This window comes from Festucalex cinctus, chromosome 13 (genome assembly GCF_051991245.1).
Source record: "Festucalex cinctus isolate MCC-2025b chromosome 13, RoL_Fcin_1.0, whole genome shotgun sequence".
In the NCBI taxonomy this organism is placed as follows: Eukaryota; Metazoa; Chordata; class Actinopteri; order Syngnathiformes; family Syngnathidae; genus Festucalex; species Festucalex cinctus.
The window spans coordinates 16,832,773-16,855,323 of record NC_135423.1 but is presented as its reverse complement, the minus strand read 5'-3'; the positions used below and the strand labels follow the sequence as shown (position 1 = coordinate 16,855,323).

General features: G+C 40.8%; 1 long non-coding RNA gene across 1 annotated transcript; it reads left to right on the top strand.

Annotated features, from left to right (window-relative positions):
- The first annotated feature begins 3,003 nt into the window (after positions 1-3,003).
- Positions 3,004-7,581, top strand: LOC144033761 (uncharacterized). Its single transcript, XR_013288062.1, has 3 exons — positions 3,004-3,696; positions 4,171-4,244; positions 7,065-7,581. It is a non-coding gene; the product is annotated as an uncharacterized LOC144033761 (long non-coding RNA).
- The last annotated feature ends 14,970 nt before the right edge of the window (positions 7,582-22,551 follow it).

Genomic DNA, 22,551 nt, shown 5'->3' with positions numbered 1-22,551 from the left:
TTATTTTTTTTTTGACCAATCAGATTTCGGGCTCTGCGTGTGGCCATGTCAAACTAATCTGCCTGGGGCCTTCAGAATCAGGAGTGCTGGAGTAAAAATATGTTAGCAACATTTTTTTTAACCAGGCAGATTTATATTTATTTTTCCTCAGAGGGTCAGCAAGCTGACTCTCAACGACATCAGCGTTTTCCCATCCTCCGATTGGTTGTTCAGAACTAAACTTCTTCGCAACGACTGTTTCATTTAGCAATTATATTTCAAATTTGCCCACCTAAGTATGGCCTTTGACGATGACAGCACTTTTAGGTCCTCTGATTGGTTGGTTAGAGCAAGCTAGGTTCGTCTGGGTAAATAGATATATAACATTAAAGCAGCTCTATGTAAGATTTAAAATTTCAAATCTCTACTGCCACCTGTGGCCGAAAACAAACTGCACGCTCGTACACGCTGCGCGCACTCGTACGTGCACGACCTCAATACTGAAGACTGGGCTCTTCATATCCAATTAAACTATGTTTTCAGAGGTAAGAAGTTTTATAATGTTATACAAAGTTGGCCACTTCACGGAATGAGACTCTCGATCCCCACTAAACAATTGATGTCCACGGGACGTGCAGATCATATTGCTTTAGTCGGTCGAAGTCCAGTCCTGTGCTGTACTCCAAAACGATGTGCAAATTACGTCAATTAATTGGACCTCATTCCGATGTTAATATGCAGTTACATATTGTAGTCACCCCGCTCGACGGACGTCAACCTGATTCTAGTCATTATTAGTGTATGTCGCCCCCAGGCTAGCGTCATTGTGCATGAGCCGAAAGGTGGGCTGTCATTTATGGAAATTGACGATTGTGAAAAACATATAGACCCATTCACTACTTAGTGTGATATGGCCGTGAATGTTATCGCCATTCAGTAGTACCGTTCACATTCCGTTAGCATAATGTAGCTACAATAGGCTGTTTTCACGGAGGAAAATAAGGCGACATTTAGCCTGATTGAAACGCCGCGGAATGGAACGTCTGTTCTTCATAAAGTCATTCTGTTCGATTACATTCAACTTTGACGCCCCTTTCATGCTAAATGTTGCCGTCCACCTCACTTTCACCCCAATAGATACGACCGAGAAGTGATCGATCTTGAGGTTACTGCTATTTGAAAACAACACATTTTCTTCTAAATGTCAAGATACTCGCTTCTTACCTTTTGGAGGAGAAAGAAAGCCCGCTGTGAATCACTTGCCGTCAATTATACGCAGAATTTTGCGGTTTTTGGGCCAGCCCTAAATTATGGAGCTCAACTGTAATCTATTGTTTAAAAAAAATAACAGGAATGCAAATGAAACGCGGCAACACTTTGCCTGTATGAGTGCTGGATGTGTTAAATCTACCTGTTTTGCATATATATAGTTCCCAGAATGCATTGTGTGCCACAGTTAATGAAGTAACAAGGACGTTAATCCATGTATTTGTGTTATGAGTAATTGAATTTGTGTCGTATTTAACACGCTTATGTTGGTCTATGATTTAAAAAAAAAAATATACATATATATATATATTTTTTTTTAAACAAATCATAACTAAGTTGTATGTAAAATAATGACTTCCAGGGCGATTCCGTGTACAAGTTACATTACTCATATGAGGACTGCTTGTGAAATTACAAATTTATATATTTGATTGTGGCTGGCTGATTAATTAGTCCGACATTACAATTTTTTTTTTTTTTTACTTTACAAAGTCGTCTCGCGGGCCGTATTAAACCCCTTTGCTGGCCTGATCCGGCCCGCGGGCCGTATGTTTGACACCACTGTCATAGATAGTCATCCATCCATCCATCCATTTTTTTTACCGCTAATTCCTGACAAGGGTCGCGGGGGCTGCTGGCGCCTATCTCAGCTGGCTCTGGGCAGTAGGGGGGGGGACACCCTGGACTGGTTGCCAACCAATCGCAGGGCACACAGAGACTAACAACCATCCACACTCTCACACACACACACCTAGGGACAATTCGGAGCACCCAATTAACCTGCCATGCATGTCTTTGGAATGTGGGAGGAGACCGGAGTACCCGGAGAAGACCCACGCGGGCACGGGGAGAACATGCAAACTCCACCCAGGAAGGTCCGAGCCTGGACTCGAACCGGAGACCTCAGAACTGGGAAGCGGATGTGCTAACCTCTCGACTACCGTGCCGCCCATAGATAGTCATATAAATATTAATTCTAGACATTCCTAGCATGTAGCAATTTTGTATTGATGATTTCTAGAATTTTGATGTAATAGTGGCTGTATTAAGAGGTGGATTAAGTCGACTAAATCCCCACTGACTGTTACTGCTATGACTGTAATTATCCCAGTTCTTAGATTCATATTGTTCCCATAGAATTGAAGAGTTGTGGACATCCATCCATGTTTATGTACCAGGAAGATACAGAACCTATTGTTTATGCATCGCCTGCCTCTGTGTTTGCCTTTTCTTTCTTTCTTTCTTTCTTTCTTTCTTTCTTTCTTTCTTTCTTTCTTTCTTTCTTTCTAACAGAAAAAAAATCCTCCCCCTAATTGATTCCCAACAAGGTCCACCACACCCATTATCAGTGGAAAAGTGTAGTTATGTAATGGAATACCAGACAAGCCACAATTGTAAGACAGCTTACATTATGGCAATGACACTAAAATAATTTAAAACCAAGAGTATAGACTGAGATGTTTCTGCAGTTTGGTCATGTGGAAAAGTTCCTCAACATTTCACATAATTCCAGAAACCTAATAGGTCACAGATGGAAGCGCCTTTCTGGGCGGAAGCAATCTGATTGGCCGTTATTCATAGAGCCCGCCTATTTTCTCACAGTCGTCTTCGCCGCCGTTGGCCAAACAGCCTGCCCGTCATTACTCGCTCGAGGAGGGCGTGTGCTGTCGTTCTCGCCCTCTCTCCTCCGATTGGTCCACGGGCTGTGGCTACGTCACGAGCCTACCAGCTGATCGGGCAGAGAAGCCGGTTTGAAGAGATGAGTTGGACGCAGGGAGAGACCGGGGAGGGAGTCCCGAGGAGCAGCGAAGCAGCACGGGGTGTGACCGGTCAATAGGGATACTCCGCTTTAGCCGCTCTCTCTCTTTTTAAAAAACGTTTATCGCAAACGCTGTCACCGCTTGACACAGAGTGTAAGCTGCGGGAACTCGTGAGCTCTCGGCCTTGTCGAAAGCTCTGCAATTGTCAGGAGAAATTCACTGAGAGAGTTTAAGGTGTGGCTGTCAGGCGTCTGCGTTGGAGAACCGTACAAAACCAAATGTTTGTCGAGGGAATGTTGGTCGTCCAGGGTTGAGCACCCCCTTCTAGTCTTCCCGCAAGCCAAAGGCGTTTAGACGTGTTCTGTTCGGTCATTTTTCTTCAACATCTTACATAACCAAACGTCTTGCCCACCTTGCACGTTCCGCTTCTTTTCGACTTGAAACGCGCGTGGCAGCCTAAATATATTTCACCCTAAATGCGTTTGATTGCTCTTGTGGGGGTTTAACGAGGCCTCGCGAGTGTTACGGACGTGGCAACTTTACAGTAGAGAGCCTCCACAGGCCAACTGGGCGTGGGGTGGAACCGGCCCGAACAGTGCGAATCGTCCTCCCTTATCAGCTGCGCATATTCGCTGTCATAGAATCGAGTTGCCAAGTGGCGCAGTGGCACCGGTGGAATTACCTCAAAGTAAGTGTGAAAATCCCTTTTGAAAACTTTTAAGCAAGATATAGCCTTCCTTTGGCCGTCTTTTCATGTTTTTGCCATTTATGACTCGAGTAAACATACCCTGTAGTCAATGTGTCAGGGTGGTAAAAATACATTTGTATTATTGGGCCTAAATTGTCCTAAAAGGTCCAAGTCGAACATTTGGGTGGAATATGAAGCTAAAGCCTCGGGAGTTGCCCATAAAGCAGCCATTGAAGTGAAAGGTGACACGTGACGGCTCGATCATAATTCAGTGATCAGGCAGATTGGCCCGGTATAGTCTAATTAAGATGAGCTTTTAGTCAAGTAGAGCAGATTGAGTGAATTCTTCAAGGCCCCACCCTTTGCAGCTCAGCATGGACGTGGAGCGTTGCCCCTCCTCCACCTCCTCAGAGTCATTTATTTCCTCTTTCAAGCTTGTCTTTTGCTGTCCCCCCCCCAACCTCGTATGTCCAGGTGCCCACTGTACAGACACTTGTTAAGAGCATTTTGAATCTCAAGACCAGGACCTACTTCCAGGAGCCTGAAAGGTGAGACCATGTTTGATGAACCTATGGATGTTTATGCTGTCGTAATGATATTTCCAAGTAGAGTCCCGTTAAGTTATCTAAATAGTTCCTTTCTTTGTGCGTCATCAATTGCCGTTGCACATGCCAGCGTCTGTCAACCTGTTGCAGGTTTAGTTATGCAATGACCTCTGCCCTCCATTAGAGGCTGCAATTACATAATCCTATTGGCGGTGGTCAGAGCCTCCGATGCCTGTGTCCAATTTTTATGGCAGACGTATTAATGGGTTAACTTCCTGTTTAACCAGTGGGTGTCTTTTCCCACCTGCACCCAGCATGTCAGCCCTTAAATGGCTCCGACCTTGTCATCTAATAACCTCCCAAGGCTCAGTATTTTCAACACTGCTTCGTTTATCTACCCCCCCACACTGATAAGTTAACCTTTCGTTAGACTCTTTATGCAATCTAAAAGTAAATGCTTGCAGGGTAAAAGATGCTAACTAACCCACAAATGTATCACTTGTTGACTGTAAAAATTACATTTTACATGGTACTGTTGCACAATTCGGATCTATGTGGAGTATTGTGTCAGACATTTTTAAAGACTATTAGCGTTAATGTTCCAATCTCAGCACTCGCAATCTGTGGGGGAGGTTCAGTGTTGCAACTAATGTCGCACAAAAGGTTGGACTCGGGTTACAATGACACATTTTCAGTGGGAGTGGGCTGCACAATTGGAATCTCAGTCATTTTTATGGAGCTTTATGTGTTTAATAATTCTTAAGTATCCATTTTCATGGTTTCAGTAGAACTCGTGTTTGTATTGGGGTGGTTCTCCACCCCATCTTTCCATTTTGTATAAATGTTAGTTGTTAATTTATCTGCGGTAGCCTATGTTGCTGTGACCGATGTTTGCATGTGTTCTTGGTTGCTCAGTGTTATCGCTGCATGGCTGAATGTGATTAATACTGTCGTCCAGTAGTGACGTCCAGTGAGCCACTCCCTAGACGCTCGCACATGCACGCTCAAAGGCCATCCTAGATTTGGATTATATTCTACTGTTATATTAATCTAATTGGTAAATCCGACCTCCATGGTCTGAATGACTTGTGTAAGCATGAGGATTCATCACGCTGTGTATGTGTGTGTGTGTTGGTCAGCAAATTGGAAAGGATTTCATCAGACCATTGGCCTCAACTCGTCCAAATTGGCCACAGTGAGATCTGGAACCAAGTTTTCCACGGTCAGCATTGCTGACATTTATCTCGACCAATAAACATAAAACTGTGTCATTTGCTGAGTCACTCGTTCTGTTCCAAATGGAGCTCGTGAGTGACAAGACCATGGAGTGATTTGGTGTACGTAAGCACGATTTAAGGTTGACTGTTATCGAAGTAGAGGAGGATCTGCGGTGGAAATGCGGTAGCTGCAGTGAGGTTGCATATTTGGGATGGCCACGCCCCGACAGCACTATCAGATGATCAGAGCTGCTAGCTTGGATTTGCTTCAACTGCTTTGGACTGTATTTCAAATCATGGAAGAGATATTCTGCTGATGGCCATGTGTGATTTTTACTGCTGCACACTGCAAAATGGAAGCCATCAGACCACTTGTTGAGATTTAACCAAGCAAAGGTGTCTGAGAAAATTCCTCCACGCCCATTGCCATTTTGTACATGCTGCTGTTCCATTATTATTGAGCTGTTGTTAAACTGCATGTATTGTGTACCTTTGCTGCCATTCTCGCTGTCCCGCAAATATTACATAGGCTGAGACTGTTTCCGCTGCTGTCTTATCGGTGGAACATTCCACTCCTCCATTCCGTCTCTGTGCGTTTTAAACAGCAAGGGAAGTGTGTAATAATAATGGTGCATTAGCACTGTGAAAGGGGCTCCTGTTTCCTTGCCTAATGAAAAGGTTTTGATCAGTTATGATTTGTCTGTATGCAAAATTAAAAGTGCAGATTTATTGGAAATAAAATCAATTGATTTTTTTTTTAATAGTTGTCAGATTTGGGCAATCCATGTAATTTATCAAATATATTACAATGTTAGAGGTTTAGTAAGTCAATATAGTGCCTAAATCAGTTGTTCTGAACCCCACCAGTTTCCTATGTGCATTCATCAAACCCTTCTTAATTGAAAAATAAGCTTTGCTTTTTTTTTTTTTTGGATTTATTTTATTTTTTTTTCAAATTCAAAACATTGAACAGGGAGTGTAGCCTTTTTATTGAACCTGGCTCTCTTCACCTTGAATTCAGAAAGTTTGTTCTTGTATTCCCCATCTCCATGCAGTTTAAGAAAGTGTTCCTTGACTATTGCTAGAGGGCAAGCATATTTATAGAGCACTTTAAAACATCCACTGCTGTTTTCTTAAATTGGAACCCAGGTGCAGCAAATACAATGAGAACAGCAGAGGCCCCAGAATTGAACCCAGTGGAACACCATACCCTCCATTATAAATGAGAATTCATATTGCGCATATTTGCCTGACCACATTTTTTTTGCTTGACATGATCTGTCATGACATTAGTGTGAAGGGATTACAATAAAGAAGTCACACGACGTACCAGCACAACAGCATCAACCTCGACCTCGACCTTGACCTCCGCTGAACCCCCTAAGATTGATTCTCTGAACCTGGGGTTTGATCGAACCCAGGTTAAGAACCACTGGCCTAAATGATAGTTTGATAATGTTCATTTCAAGAGACTTGAGTCTTTTTCAACCAAGTGTTCATGTTCCCTTTTGCGCCTACAGCTAATATTGGGTTGTTGCCAGCCCTGCATTTGTTCTTTTATAGCCACTAACATAAACTTTACTGTTCTGCTCTTTTGTGCTTCCAGAGACGAGTCTGCTTTACGCTGCCGAACGCCTCCTTCTGCAGAATGCCCGCTCTGCAGTTCAATTCCAGCCTGGCCTTTTGGGAGTTGGTGGGAATCGTCCCGGGGTCGCGGTAATCGAGTCAGCGGGACCAGATCTATCATATAGTAATCCAACATCCATACATCATGAGTCAAAACCGTGTAGAGCTAATAACGAGTTAGCACTCTTGCAAGGCTCAAATGATTACTCAAAGATAGTTGCCTTTGATTTGTGCATATTGTGCATGTCAGGATTGACTGAATTAATGGCATTCAGGTTTTGGTTTTCACACTTTCTATGAGTGACCTAGATAACAAACAGGGGCTGTTGTGCATAGTGTGTGTGCGTGCATACACACAAACACAATAACACACACCTTTTTAGATAGAGCTAAAAGCTTTAGGGCACGGGTATTTCTTCAGTTGGAGTAACCGCCGCTTTCTGCATATACAGTTAGAGATCTAAATAAAACGTGGCTGGCTCAGTTCAGGATGTTAACTTATGGCTCTTAATTTACGAGGCTTTAGTAAGATTTGGTCTCTTGCTGGCATCAGATGAGCTATATAAAGATTATTTTAGGCTGCAGCGTGCACCGCTTCGGGTTGGTGCGTGCGCAGAGCCGGCAGCGAGGAGCAGAGGGCCTCTCAGCAGACAGGCTGGAATGTGGACCATATGTAGCAGGCATCCCAAGAATGTAACTTGGCCTTGCTGAACTGACCAACCTAAAGATACACAGAGCCAAGGAGGAGAGGAAGAAGTTCGAAGATAACGTCACGAGAAGCACAAAAATGGGTCGAGTTCTTGTTGGGAGTGGCAGAATGAAGAGAAACAAAAATTGAAACGGACTAATGCTCGAAATCAAAATCATATTCGCCCGGTACAGTTCATTGGGTGCAAAAGTACAATCAAATTAGGTAATTGTGTGTGTGTGTGTGTGTGTGTGTGTGTGTATATATATATATATAAATAGAATTGTCTATGCAAAGAGCTGTGGCATGCCTGCGTAATCGCACACCATGACGAAATGATTAGTGGTTAATTGAAGACGCTGGTTTTGCTCCTTATTGCGCTTGTGTTCCCAGAGATGCCTTAATCAGTTAGTGACAGGAAATTAATGAGATTTATCTTAGTCACAGGGTCTAACCAATGGCGGTTATGAAATACTGAAGTTGGTCGGTTCATGATCAAATGGCGTGATAGAGCGATGTCTTTTTCAGGGCTGATACTGAGTAGTAGTATTAGTAGTCATGGGGGCTGATCAGCAATATTCGGATCCGACAGTTTGCAGTAAAAGAGAAAATATTGGTGTTAAAAAAAGTTCGATGTTTTTATTTTAAACAAAGGTAATAGGCGGCTTTCTTTTCTAATCTAACAAAAAGTGCAGGGAGCTTGCTAGGGCAATATAACTGAAATGTTAAACTTTCACTTATTGCCAGTGTCAGCAACATAACTAAAACATGTTAATAAATACAGAAAAAGTTATGTGACCTTATCCCAGTTTTAAATTAATCTCTTAATGGTTTTTGAAAGGTTGCATTAGATATGTAAAATTTGTTCAAAATGTCTTTGCATCAAGTAAAACTGTTTGCAACCTTTTACAAATCCTGACAAAAAAAAACCAAATTTGCTTCACTCACTAGTATACTCAGCTCAGTGAGCTTACAGCTTTGTCGGCCTTCGGATTTGTTTAAAAAAAAAAAAAAAAAAAAAAAAAGGCAATTTCCGATATTTGTCAAAATGTCAAATATTGGCACCAATCGGCCTGGATGATAATCGGTGTATCCCTGATTAAAAATGTTAAATTCTTTCAAGTTCTAATTCGTGATCCTAAAACTGCCACAAAAGGGCTGCTGATACTGGTATTGGCCATCATTTCGATTACGATGCCTTGAAACGAGGCCTGGCATTGGCCTGATACGATACACGGTATCAGTGTTAGCCCATCCCTAATTCCCATGTTCTTCCACTAAGTGCAAAAACAACTGGCTTGTTGGCTTCCTGAAGACAAATGTTAGAGAGGATTTATTCAACAGCTAGCTGACAGATGTTTGTGTTTATACTTTAGATTTGTCGATGTAAATGTACTGGACGTGTAGTCATGCTATGTCAGGCCGCAGTGTTTTTTTTTTTTTTTTTTTTTTTTTTTTTTTTTTTTTCCCCAGATCACTACCTCAAGGGTGAATATTGTTCTCATCTCCGTTAGCTTAGCACGTCGTGCTCGCAGGCCATCTGGGTACAGCTGCGTCCAGCACGACAGGAAACGCACACGCACGCAGGGATGGTGCCATTTGCTCGTCCAGCATACCCGACTAGACACCCTTCACATGCATGCATACCCCCAATCTGCTGGAATGTGATGAGACCGGCATCAAATGGCGTCTGACCTCCATTCAGCATTCAATTCTTTTTTCTTTTTCTTTTTTCCTTGACATTTATTCATTTGAGGCAAACTATCATCAGCTTATTTCATCGAGGCGTGCAGTCGGTAATCCTTTTTAGTTAAATGAGAAATTCAGTTCATAAACTCAATCAGCAAAATGAGCACCTCCGCCGTGTGGGGATTGAATCGTTTTAGCGCTCTTGGTGCGGTTTTATATGCAGAAGGAAACAATTTGGTTACCAGGTTCAGGAGTTTGGAAAATCCGTAAAATGTTGTCAATTGAGATTGGGTTATATTTGGGCATTAATATGAGTTTAAAGCAGGTGTGTCCAAACCTCTTCCTAAGATAGTCATATGCAGAAAGTTTGAAGAATTGCTAGAGCCACTATTTTTATTTTTTTTTAACTTTAATTTATCAAGCACACCAAAATCAGTTAATCATGCATTTGCATATGTTTTTTGAAAACATGCTATCTGAACAGCTTTATAAAATGCAAATAGTTTAGCATTTTACAAGATTTTGGGATGGTCAAAACCCTGTAACCCACCAATAAAATACCTGCCTTTGCATCTCTGCTTTCCAAACCAAAACAGGAGCAATTAGTCGGAAAGCTGATCATTTTTAAAGTAGTTACTACTAGGGATGTAATGATATCCAAACATCACGACGTGATATTATCACAATAAGAAGGTCACAATACGATAATATTACGATATTGTGGGTAAGGTTGGCGATTATATTTATAAAAAAAAAAAAAAAAAAAAAAAAAAACTCATACTAAAAAGAAACACAATATTGTGCTTTTGTACATTACAGCAATGCATATAAACCATTTACAATCTCTAATAAGACTTCATATTGAGGTGCTTACTTGCACGCATTGAGTTCCTCCACATATTTGACTCGCTTCACATGTATATTACATGTCCCTTCATCTGAATATTAACGTGGATTTTAAACATAGAAGGGCTAAAACATCCGTAATGAAAATTAAATTGCACTAAAAAAAAAAAAAACTAGCCACCAGAGGGTACTAGAACTGCACAAATGGAAATCAACCTGACTTTTCTTTTCTTTTTCGTTTTTTTTTTTTTTTTTTTTTTACAAATGTGTTGCTTTTAAATATTGTGAACTAGACAACGACAATATTGTGGCAGTTTTAACATCATGATATCGTGATATTGCCCTGATCGTTACATCCCTAGTTACTACGAGGGAATCAGTCATGTGATATGTTCGCAATTTGGACTTTGACATGGAGTAGAACATGGAGGAAACCATTTTTGCTAGTTAAAAAAAAAAAAAAAAAAAAAAAAAAACTTAATTCACCATAGTGTTATGAAATGTTGCTAATTTTTTAAATTTTTATTTTGCATCTTTGCATATTTAGTAAAGTTGTAGCAGTACACAAAACAAATGTGTTAGTAGAAAATGCCATTTTCGTATATGTGGTGGGCCACAAATGGACCTTGGGCCGTATTTTGGACACCATCCCTGGCTTAACGTATCATACTTTGGTGCAATCATTCATGTAGCAGCTAGTTAGTTCCTTGTTACTGGAAATTCTTCAGAGTACACAGGGCCAAACTCTTCATTTTTTATTTTTTTAAATGTGCGCTTCTCAGGATATTGCATCTGTCACAGTTGCAAATACCGCCTTTGTCCATTTTCATTCTTACCGTATTTCCGTTTGGCTTGCCTGCTATAGTTAATCAAAGCTCGATCTTCAGCGATAGGACATTTCCTCTCGAGGAGACGGGTGAAACGTTCGCGGCAGACAGCGAACGTGACACTTGGCTGTTGGCTAACCTCATGCAAATGTTTGAAATGGAACTCTCGTGACAGTTGGATTCTGAGGGCGGAGGCTCGGAGGGGAAGGATGAAAACGGAGCACGTTTACCAAGCATGGGCAGCTCGAGTTTTATTCCCTCGCCTGACCGTCATTTCCTGTCTTTCAGCTAATAACTGGACTGCTGCTCTTGGGGGGGAGGGTGACCCAGGATATTATGTATACACACACAAAGAGGATGGACTAATGGTGACATAAACATACATAAAACGAAACAATGTAGTCTTTGACACACTTTTTGTTCATGCTAGGAAGGGAGCCAGTAGACGCAGGAAACTCACAAATCTTTCTTGTCTTGTATGTGTCAGCTCGATGCCTTTTAAAGCTTTCGCTCTCACTTCACACGTGTGTGTAGATGAGACGTGTCCTTCACATGAGCTTACAACAGATGTGGATACGTCTTCAGCATCTCATGACATATTTGAGGTTAGGGAATGTGCTCATCTTTGGTGATGTACTTCTTTTAGCGGGTTCGATTTGATGAGTCAGTCTCGGTCGGGTTGGGCGGAAGTTAAAACGCACACCTGACTCAAATGGTTTGTTATGAATCTGATACAACCCGCTTGGCATCATTGGGTGCAGGTGATCACACTTGCTTGACGTAGATGCGCTGCAGGGAATTTGGTGTGCTCAGTGGTCGACTTGTGACTGTTGTGATGGTACATCGTGTGATTGTAATCCCTTCATATTATGTTGAGCAAAAAAAGAAAGTGGTCGGATGAATATGTGCAATACAATTCACATGTATAACGGAACGTATTGTTACATTGGATTTGATGAAAAGGCTACTCTCCTTGTTTATACTTTTCACCAGTAAACCATTTTGTTTGGCTGTATTTTAATAAACATCACGATTTTCTTTCCCTGAGAGCCTTTTTTTCTTTTTTTCTTTTTTTTGTATTCTCTATTGCAGATAAGTAGCAGCTCTTGGCACAGAGTGAGTTTATACACTACACATGTATAAGTTTCATTATGTATATGTGGCAAGTGGTGTGCTGTGAGAGAATGTGCTGGTCTTTTTTTTATTTATTTTTTTAAAAGGCATTGGACTTCAACCTCCAACATTTCCCACTGATAGAGATGCATGTGTTTGTGTGCGTACATGTCTCGTTCCCTTTATTCTCGCTAATCCTGTTCAAAGCCCAAGTACAAAAGCTACATATTGATCCGATTTGTATGTGAATGCAATCTGTTGTGGGGAGGCCTCATAGGACTCCAAATTATTTGCATTCATTCTACTACATGCATGTTTTGATCATCATCTTTGTTTTAAACACACACAAGCTGTCAGGTCCAACAAGATATTGTTCCTTCCTTTGAACCACTTAATTGGACAATAAGGGCTATTCACATAGCCCAAATGACTGAAACTTGCCGATTAATTTTACCTTTTATGTATTCTAATCATTAACAGCAATGGTTTCATTATTTAGTACACATAAATCAGTAACTTTATATCCTTAAATGTACATCGTGAAATTTAAGGTGGACTATGGACTTGATAATTCAAAATGAAACGCATCTTAATTTTTACACATAATGCATAGATGAACAATGCAAGTTTTGCAAGGAATTGCCCCTTTACACATAACCTGAAATTAGTTTAAGGAAGGAAAAACAGTGCAAGACTACAGCTGCGAGCAGTTATAAAGGGCTCTCGCAGCCCGGGCCACGTTGGGGTACTTGCACGTTGTGGTACTGGCACATTGGAAGCAAAATTTCTTTGAAACGGATATGAGAACAATTGTGTTTTTAATTTTATTAATTAAATAAATGAATTGCACCACTCAAAATACATTCAGGAAAGTTGTATTTTTTTGATCAATATATAAAAGTTGAAAAAAAATGTATGCATTGTTTAAACAAAAATTAACCAGTTGATGTAATAGTTAATCAGTATTATTAATTATTTCTCTTCCAAAAAGTTGTCGGCATTGACCTACAAAATATCCGTATTGGTTTTATTTGCACTTAATAAAATTTCAAACAGGTGACCTACCGTTTAATATTAAAGCAAAACAATGTAACATAACTAAAATGTGTTTCTGTTGACGCTGGAGTCTGCATTGAAAGAAAGTCTGCTTCCTTCACGTATTTTTCCGTAGCTGATCCTCAAGTAACTTGTGGAGTTTGGTTCATCTTCTTTCTCAAAATTACAAGGCTCGATTTCACCGTTTTACCGTGACTACAAAATGTTTTTTCTTGAGTGAAAACACATTTCATAAGAACTCAAAAGACCACAGGAAGCATTTTCATAGGTGGAGCTCCGGGATGGCATTTTTTTGGAATGATTCATCGCGCTTCCCATTCTTGTCGGCCGTGTCAGCCCGCGTGCAGCCGTCTTTGACACGCACTTGCTGGCAACTTTTCCATGTAATCCTCCATTGAATGGATGAACACTTTTTAGTCATACTTCAGCAATGAGATTCTGCAAAGAGGTGATTACTGCTAAAGACTTTCTTGTCTGGCCAAGTTCGATGACATGAAGTCAACGTTGTGGTGTTTCCCTTTTTTAAAGATTATCTGGACATGAATTCAAGCTGCCCATAGTCGTCCTCAGAGTCATCAGCTGTGTGTAATCAATGACTCTTTGGTACAGCTTGTTCTACTGCGGGACGGCCTCGCCGTGCGTGTTGCCTGCATGCTTTGCATATCATGAGTGCTTAACAAATAATAGGGGCGGAAATGACTTTAACAAGCAGCAGCTCTGTCACAACAAGCTGTTAAATACGCCCGAGGCTTGACTTCTTCATTTCTCTGCGGAATGGAAAAACTTTTTGATTTGTTTGAACTTTGATTTTTCTTTCAAACGTTAACGTGGCTCCGTTTGACATAAAACACTCGCGTGGGGTTCTAGCCGCTGTGCATGATTGCATATTGCGGCAGACTATAAAGTGATGAATCATAAAAATAATTGGCCAATTATAATTTATCACATAATCAAGTTGGTTCCTATGGGGGAAACGCTCATTTGTCTTTCCTACCTATGCTGTTAGTTGATAATGTAACAATATACTATAATTCAAATCATGTGTGCAACAGCATAACAACTGTGCGGCAAAAGTGCACATTTCATACAAACGGCTTGTTTTATCGCACATGGCGTGAGACGTCCCACCCGTCATTACACGGACATTTAAGCACTTGTGATCTGTGAATCCGGGTCATCTCTTTCCTTGTCCTTTTTAATATGTTTTTCCTAGATAACGGAAAATCCATTTTAATATCGTCACACCCGAGGAATGTTGTCTCTTCAGGGTTAGCAATGGCCGGTGGATGCTTCTTTGTAGGACACGGACAGAATTAAAAAAGAAAAAGAAATGCCTTTGCCTTCCAATATGTCACATGGATCATTATGTGTTTAGAACGAGCTAACCTGAAGAGCTTTCCCAAATGATACAAAAAAAACAAAACTAGCACTTGAACAGTGAAAAGGTGTGTGTGTGTTTACTTGCAGTTTAGAGCGTTTGTACTGTTGCGCAGAGCAGCACGGGGTTCGTTGAGTTTTCAGGGGTTAGCGGGTTCGCGGGGGCTGTGTGCTCGTTTGCCTGAAGGCCCGTCCTTGAACTGAGAGAGAATATGCTGCTGGTGAAGGCCTTTTCACGTTGACTGACTACGATTGTTGAAGCTCGGCCAGCTGACCGTAGGCCAGGCAAGACAAATCCGGGCCTCCTCACAAACTATTAGACGGTGGCCGGCTTCAAGTTGTGCGTCACATAAAGGGATTCTTGTCTTCTTAGTTTTCCGTTTTAAGCACATCACTGTTAAGTGTTTGTAAAGCTTGATATGTTGGTGAATTTTGGATAAATAGAAGCCGTTCAGTGGCCGACCCCGTAAGCAAAAGGCTGAGGCCAAACGAGCAAGCTTACGGGTTGTCCTCCGTGTTTTTCCTCAGGTTACGAATTGAATGAGTTGCTCATTGGCTGACCTACAGCAGTTCTTCACTGGCAAGCTTTATGTGCTTATGTACCAACTAAAGCTGCCAGCTGAAGAACTGTTGTGGTCGGCTCGTCCCTGCAATGAAGACCGCATCAATCGCCGGGACCGGAGTGAGAAGACTGACTGAATGGACTCTAATCTATCCCTCCGTTTCCTACCACTTATCCTCTTCAGGGTTATGATTGAGCTGGAGCCGAGCCGAGATGAGTTGGAGCAAGAAACAGGGAACACCCTGAATGATCGCTGAGGGCAGAATGAAATCGACTCGCTAAACCGTTAGCTGTCACGTTTCTTCTGCAGCAGGGTCATGTGCTGAGATGCATACCATGACACTTGCTGTTGCATGGAACACAACATTGCTTCAAGGAAGATTTATGCAAATGCATGCAGTGCATATGAAAAGTCTACACACCCCTTTTCCAGTACCAGGTTTTTTGGTTTAATGAAATGAGACAGTTGTGCTCATAAGTCGGGAATTATGAGCATAAATGTATCTTGGTCTCATCATTATTTCATTGTGCTCATAGGTTTACATGAGCACAACTGTCTCTCGGTGTCATTTCATTATTTCAGTGTGCTCATAAGTTGAAATACCCTAAGGGTATCTCAACTTATGAGCACAAATGGATGGTCAGAAAAAAGGCTCAATTCCATAAAATCCAATGTGGCAATTATTGCTATTATTTTATTATCCATCCATCCATTTTCTAGACCGCTTATTCCGCACAAGGGTTGCGGGGGTTGCTGGAGCCTATCTCAGGTGGCTTTGGGCAGTAGGTGGGGTTCACCCTGGAGTGGTTGCCAGCCAATCGCAGGGCACACGAGATGAACAACCATCCACACTCACAAGCACACCAAGGGACAATTCAGAGTGTTCAATTAACCTGCCATGCATATCTTTGGAATGTGGGAGGAGACCGAAGTACCCGGAGAAGACCCACGCAGGCACGGGGAGAACATGCAAACTCCACCCAGGAAGGCCGGAGCCTGGACTCGAACCCGAGTCCTCAGAACTGGGAGGCGGACGTGCTAACCAGTCGTTCACCATGCCGCCCTATTTTATTGTTTTTGTGGTTATTAATTAAATATTTTCAGAGGTAGAAATAGACATGAGTAGAGACGTGCATGGGAATATTGGTGGCACATCTCTGTCATTAAGGGACATTTAGCTTTTGTGTATTTGTACTCACAAGTTTGTGTAAACTTATGAGTACAACTCTAAATCATTTTGGACCAACATTTCCCAAAACACATGAAAATATGTTATGGTGCAACACAATCAAGGTTGGGTTAAAGTGGTGCTCCAAAGGGGGGGGGGTTAATTATATGGTACATTACAGTATGGTTTAGCTGTGGGATTTTGGAACTACTTTCTATTCAAATGTATTTTTAGTTGTATCGTTTTATGTGTATTTTTGATTTACTGTTTTAGCAATGCCATAATGACTTTATACCAATAATGTCAACCAAAAGGGCTTCTTACATCTTATTAAAAGTGAAAAAAGAATTATTAGCATACCATCTGTTTGATTGATTTTCCCAATATTCATTAATTTAGGCTACTTCCTGGTTCATATTATGACTCCGTTAGTGATTCAAATGGGAACTATACATTCTTGTTTTTTGTTTTTGTTTTAAATCCAGATTGACATTTTCTTTCTAGTCATGCACCACTTCTAAAATAAGTTTTGTGGAAATTGCTTTTGGTTTTGCATCATCCTAAGTGTGTCTGTTACTTGACTGGGGATTTATATAACAATGAATGCTGATAGATAAAAACAGATTAGAGTTGTGGCGTAAGATTTTTGCACAGTAAAGATTTAATGTACCCTTTAGGGATGTAACTATATCCAAAAATCACAATATAATTATCACTATATTGTGGGGAGGTTGGCAGTACAAAAAAGGTAATATTGTAAAAAACAAAAACAAAATTATTGCTAAAACAAAAAAACAATATTGTGCTTTTGCACATGACAGCAATGCATATAAACAACCTACAATCTCTAATGACAATTTTGAGGCACTTGCTAATCCAAGCACACATTGAGTTCCTCCACGTATTGACTCGGTTCACAAGAATATTACGTTCCCCTTCATCTAACAATTAGCGTAGAAGGGCCAAAACATGTCTTGTGAAAATTCAACTGCACTAAAAAACTAGCCATCAGAGGGTGCTAGAATTGCACAAATGGAAATCAACCTGACTTTTTTTTTAACAGATGTGGTGCTGCTTTTAATATCGCAACATGACGATATATTGCAGCAGTTTTAATATCGCAATATCACGATATTGCCGTTATCGTTACATCCCTAGTACCACTTATATGATACGTCAACATAATCCAAGTAGCTTTGTCAGAAAAGTTCCAATGTTGTTGCTCATGGCAGAGGGACTCAAAATGTTGATCAACCCAAAAGAAAATGCTGTTTTCCAAATGTTAAGACTCGCACAAACTGTTGACTTCGTGCCATGCAAATAGCACAACATACCTACCACCCAACTGCTGCGGATGTGCCGTCATCGGTATGCTTGTGCTTTTTCTCCAGCTGTGTCACGGGACACGCACAGCCATTCTCCTGCGTGTCTTACAGACTAACCCAACTATAAACACACAGACAGGAATCTGTCTGTGACCCTCAACTTTCATAAATGGAACTTGAAGTGAGAGGGGCCAATGTCCGGAGCAGGATATGAGAGTGAGCATGTCTCTTTAAAGCTGCCAGCCAGAGTCCCAACACGGGGAAGGAATGTTCCGGGGCCTTAACAAAACCAGATGCCCCAGCTTACGCTCCCTCGCACACATGCTCTGCGTTGGAACCGAGTTCTTACTTCGAATCGCAAATTGAATCAAGAACTGAGCAGTTTTTTTTTGTTTTTTTTTATGGATTCTTTTTATTGTCTTCTGACTCTGTTGGCCTAATCTCCTTATCTTGTCTGCTCCTCTTTACCTCTGCCCTTATGCTTGGAAGGCTTTTCCTCACCCTTCACCTTTTACTGCCACACACACAGGAAACACCAAAATGGGATTATTGCACTGGCTCTCTCTCTCTTTGCTGTACATCCTCTTCTGGCAGCACTGCCAATACTTTGCATTAGCGCACAGCAACAGCGCATGTAAAGGTTGGACCTTGACTTTGCTGTGTGTGTTTCAGGTCAACCTGGGCTCACCTGTCTCAGCTGCTCCCAGGAAATCATGCGCTGAGGGTGTCGACAGATTGCAACACTTTTTAAGATGACACTTTGATGCATGCTTCTTTTTTTTAATAAAATAATTCTCCCTCTATTACAAATACAGGCTAACCACAGCCATTTGTTGAATGCAATAAATAACATGTTGGGGAAACCCATAATTTAATTTGAGTGGCAAATTGTCTAATATAAAACAGATCTCGAGCCATGTTGATGCAGTGGTAGGATGAAAACATGAGAACCGAGGAGGATCATCTGCCTTAACCCATCTGATGGAGGAGACTTTGGAGGATCAAAACTGCCAAAATTATAAATAAATAAATAAATGACTGCGATTGGCTGGCAACCAGTTCAAAGCCAGCTGAGCTAGGCTCCAGCACCCCCTGCGCCCCTTGTGGGGAATAAGCGGTCAAGAAAATGGATGGATGGATAAATAAATGACTAAAAGTGAAAATAAAAACAGAATTATATAAAAAAAATCATATATATATATATATATATATATATATATATATATATATATATATATATAAAAGAACAAATATATATGTATATGTGCATTTGTGTTTAATTTCTAAATTATATATATATATATATATATATATATATATATATATATATATATATATATATATATATATATATATATATTTATTTATTTATTTATTTATTTTCACTTTTAGTCATTTATTTATTTAGTCATTTATTTATTTTTAATTTTGGCAGTTTTGGTCCGGAGTGCCAAGTCAAAATGTTATTCAAATGAGGGGACGGTCCTAAGCGTGTCTTGGGTTGGACTCCGCCCATTGCAAACTACCTGTCGTTGGTGGAGTGAGCAACTCGGCAAACAAGGAAGTGCCGCCGGCTTGCAATGGAGAGCTCCAGCAATGGACGATGATCGTGTCCACTGTCACCTCGACTTTCGACTTGAGTTGCTAGACGAGAAGTTTTGGTTCTCCATAGGCAGCAATGCAATTACTAAATACCCTGTATTTCTGAATAAAACAAAATGTTAGCCATTAGTAGATGTGGAATTTTGGGGCACGAGGGAAAAGAATAATTTGCACTTTAGACTAACCGGTAAACAATGGATTCTTTCTTGGCACAGAAAGTTTCATGGTTTGTGTTTTCTGTAATCTTGCTAAACAAACGGTGATGAAAACAATACCTCTTAGCCTCACGTTGTAATAAGCTGGTGTAATGTCGCTTTCCTGCTGTGTTAAATGCCTCACGTTTTAGTGTTCAAGGCCTATAAAAGTCATGCAAGTTACTCTGCTAGGGGATACATTGTAAAATTGTGGGCAGCAATCGCAGGTCTTGAGGAATTTACAATACGTAAATATGCAATACTGATGGATGTTTTAAATCAGAATAGGTGGCAATTTTACTCATTCACAGTTTTAATTACATGGCAGAAGTTGTTCTTCAAATTGTTCTCCAACGATCCCCCAATCATCCAATGGTGTCTCAGAAAATCATCTTTAATTTGAGCTTCTTAGCTTACTTGGAGTATATCGTCAGCTTGCTCAGGCATCTGCTGCAGGTTAGTAAAATGCAAAGCTCAGCAGGACCGAATGTCTCCAAGCAGCTGAGGGTTTTGAGAGTAATGAAAAAGCCAGTTAGAAAGAAGCATGCCGAAAGCATGTTGACAGTGTTTATTTACAAGAAAAAGAACGAAATGTGGTATTACCGGAATTTCTGCATTAATTGTTCATAAAGCGTGCTCTGGTCTTCATTTAGAGCAGGGGTTCGTAACCGGCGCCTCTCTAAGTATCAAACAAAGTTGTTTCATGTTTGTGTTTGGGCAGGTTTTGAAGACAGGCTAACGGCAGTTCTCAAAACTAAATTTTATAACCACACTTTTGGCTGACATGACATGAAAATAAAAGACTGCGTGCTTTGGCGCCCGCAGTCAGGTTAACCAATTAGATTAGCTTTCTGTCCGGTGGTTATGGTTACCGGGTCGCCAATGGCAGTGCTGGTCTATTTTGATCATCTAAAAAACTTTATTTCAAGTTTCTTTTGAAGAATATGTTCATATTCAGGAATAAAAACATAGTAGGACTCAGTCGAGTCAATAAAATTATTTTGCTTGCGAGTTTTTTTGGTTTGTTTTTTGTGCACACTTTGGAACAATCCACAGTAAGGCACTGCGCCACAAGGTGGCGCCTCTTTGTTTTTGTTATACCTATGCAGCACTTCTACTTTGCGGTCATTGTATTTGATGCTATGGACGTTGTTTAAGCGTGATGCGTAGTAGCGCCAAAGGGGCCTACTTTGTCCTATTAATAAAATAAACCTGTGGACATTCAGTCCCTTTTTTTTGGTCTCCATTTTTTTATTATTATTATTATTATTATTATATATATCCAGCAGCACCATCCATGGCTGAACAGCCACTGCGCGTTACAACTTGACTTGTCTGTCACAGTTCTTAAATATGATAAACGAAATGAGAAAACATGTCTTTAGAGAATGTAAAATAACTAATAATGACAATAAAAAAGCTGTATAAAAAAATTGTGTTCACCACATACAATAACGAGCACTGCATATCAAATTCTTCAAATGTAAATGTGATGTTGAACAGCTTTCTAATTAGGCTTCAATGTGTCATCTCACGGATCACACTCATTATGAGATGGTGAATATTCATTGGCTAGATTCGGTCTGAGAAAAATTCTCTACACATGAAACCAGTTTTACGGTACAAAAAAAGATTGACTGCTGAGCTGGAGTCATGTGATAGTCAAAGGTTGGACGTGTGCGTGGATGTAGCAGAGCCACGCAGGCAGGATAAGGTTGCTGCTGCTCTTTGGAAACTAAAGAAGCACAGCATGTAAAGCCATCAGGCCCTATAGCTGCATGTATAGATGAGCCTCATCTTACTCTCACAGAGAAGGTCACCAGTGTAACTAATTAATCTTAACTAGCTTCTATAGCTGATGAGAGATTGAACCTCAGATCATTTGATTTATGCGCCCAATTCCACTGGAGTGCTTGCATTCTTTGGGGGAAAAAAAAAATACACAATGCGTCATCACTAAGGATACATCCTCATTCTTGGGACATAAACAAAAAGTTTTATTTTCATCCAGGCAAGTCTTGTTCAGTGTTATTTATATAGCGCCTTCTTATGGAGTGAGATTTGGGGTGGCCATGCATCCACCTTGTTTAGTTCGGTAGAGATGACGAGTAAATTATATGTAACACAGTTGTAGATTAATATCGTGAGGATGATTAGTAAAGCCTGGTCCCCAAATGTGAGTTCGCATATTCATATAAAGTTTTAAATCCATCCATGTCATGTCTGTCATAGCCGCTAGCTAGCTAGCGAGCTAGCACTAAGCTGACCCCTGTGAGTGTTCATCTCTCTGGTCCAGCATCCAAATTTGCTCCTTTCATGCTAGGACGTTTTCATAGGCCAACGGAGAAGTAACGAAAAGGGCGATAATGCGCTGCCTAGATGGGCTTTATATAGCTTCACACTATATGCTCATAACTGGCTAAACATAGTTTTACAGATGTGAGCACCAGAGATGGGAAATCCAGGTCCAGAAAGTAAAAACTCTGCCACAGTTTGGCTTTAGCTACTCAACCAGCAGGTAAATGAGGTCATTATGAGAAGCACCTGTGGCAAAAGCCAAACTGTGGTAAGGTTTTTACTTTTCTTGACCTGGTTTTCCGATCTTTGATGAACACTTCTGGGCGTCAGGTCTCAAAGAGTGCGTCACACGACACTGTGCACTCACCACATGCTGTACATATGTCACATGTGTTGCCATCCACTCATTCCTGCGACACGCGATAATGTGCAGTGATTCATTCTCACTTGAATCTGACAATTCTGATTGAGCATTAACGACCAATTCGCATCACCATTTGAGTCACTGGTGATTCGTGCTAACAATTAGCATTAATGATACCTTTTAAACTTAACATTATGACTTGTACCAAACAAAACTACAGCAGATGTAATGTACTGTTGTGTTGTTATATAGCAAATGAAGCGTACCATCAGCGGCTTTGAGAAGTTCTTTGCTGTGGTGTCTACTGTACAGTCTTTCAGTCAAAGCAGTCAGAAGCTCCAAGGCCAGTCCCCGAAG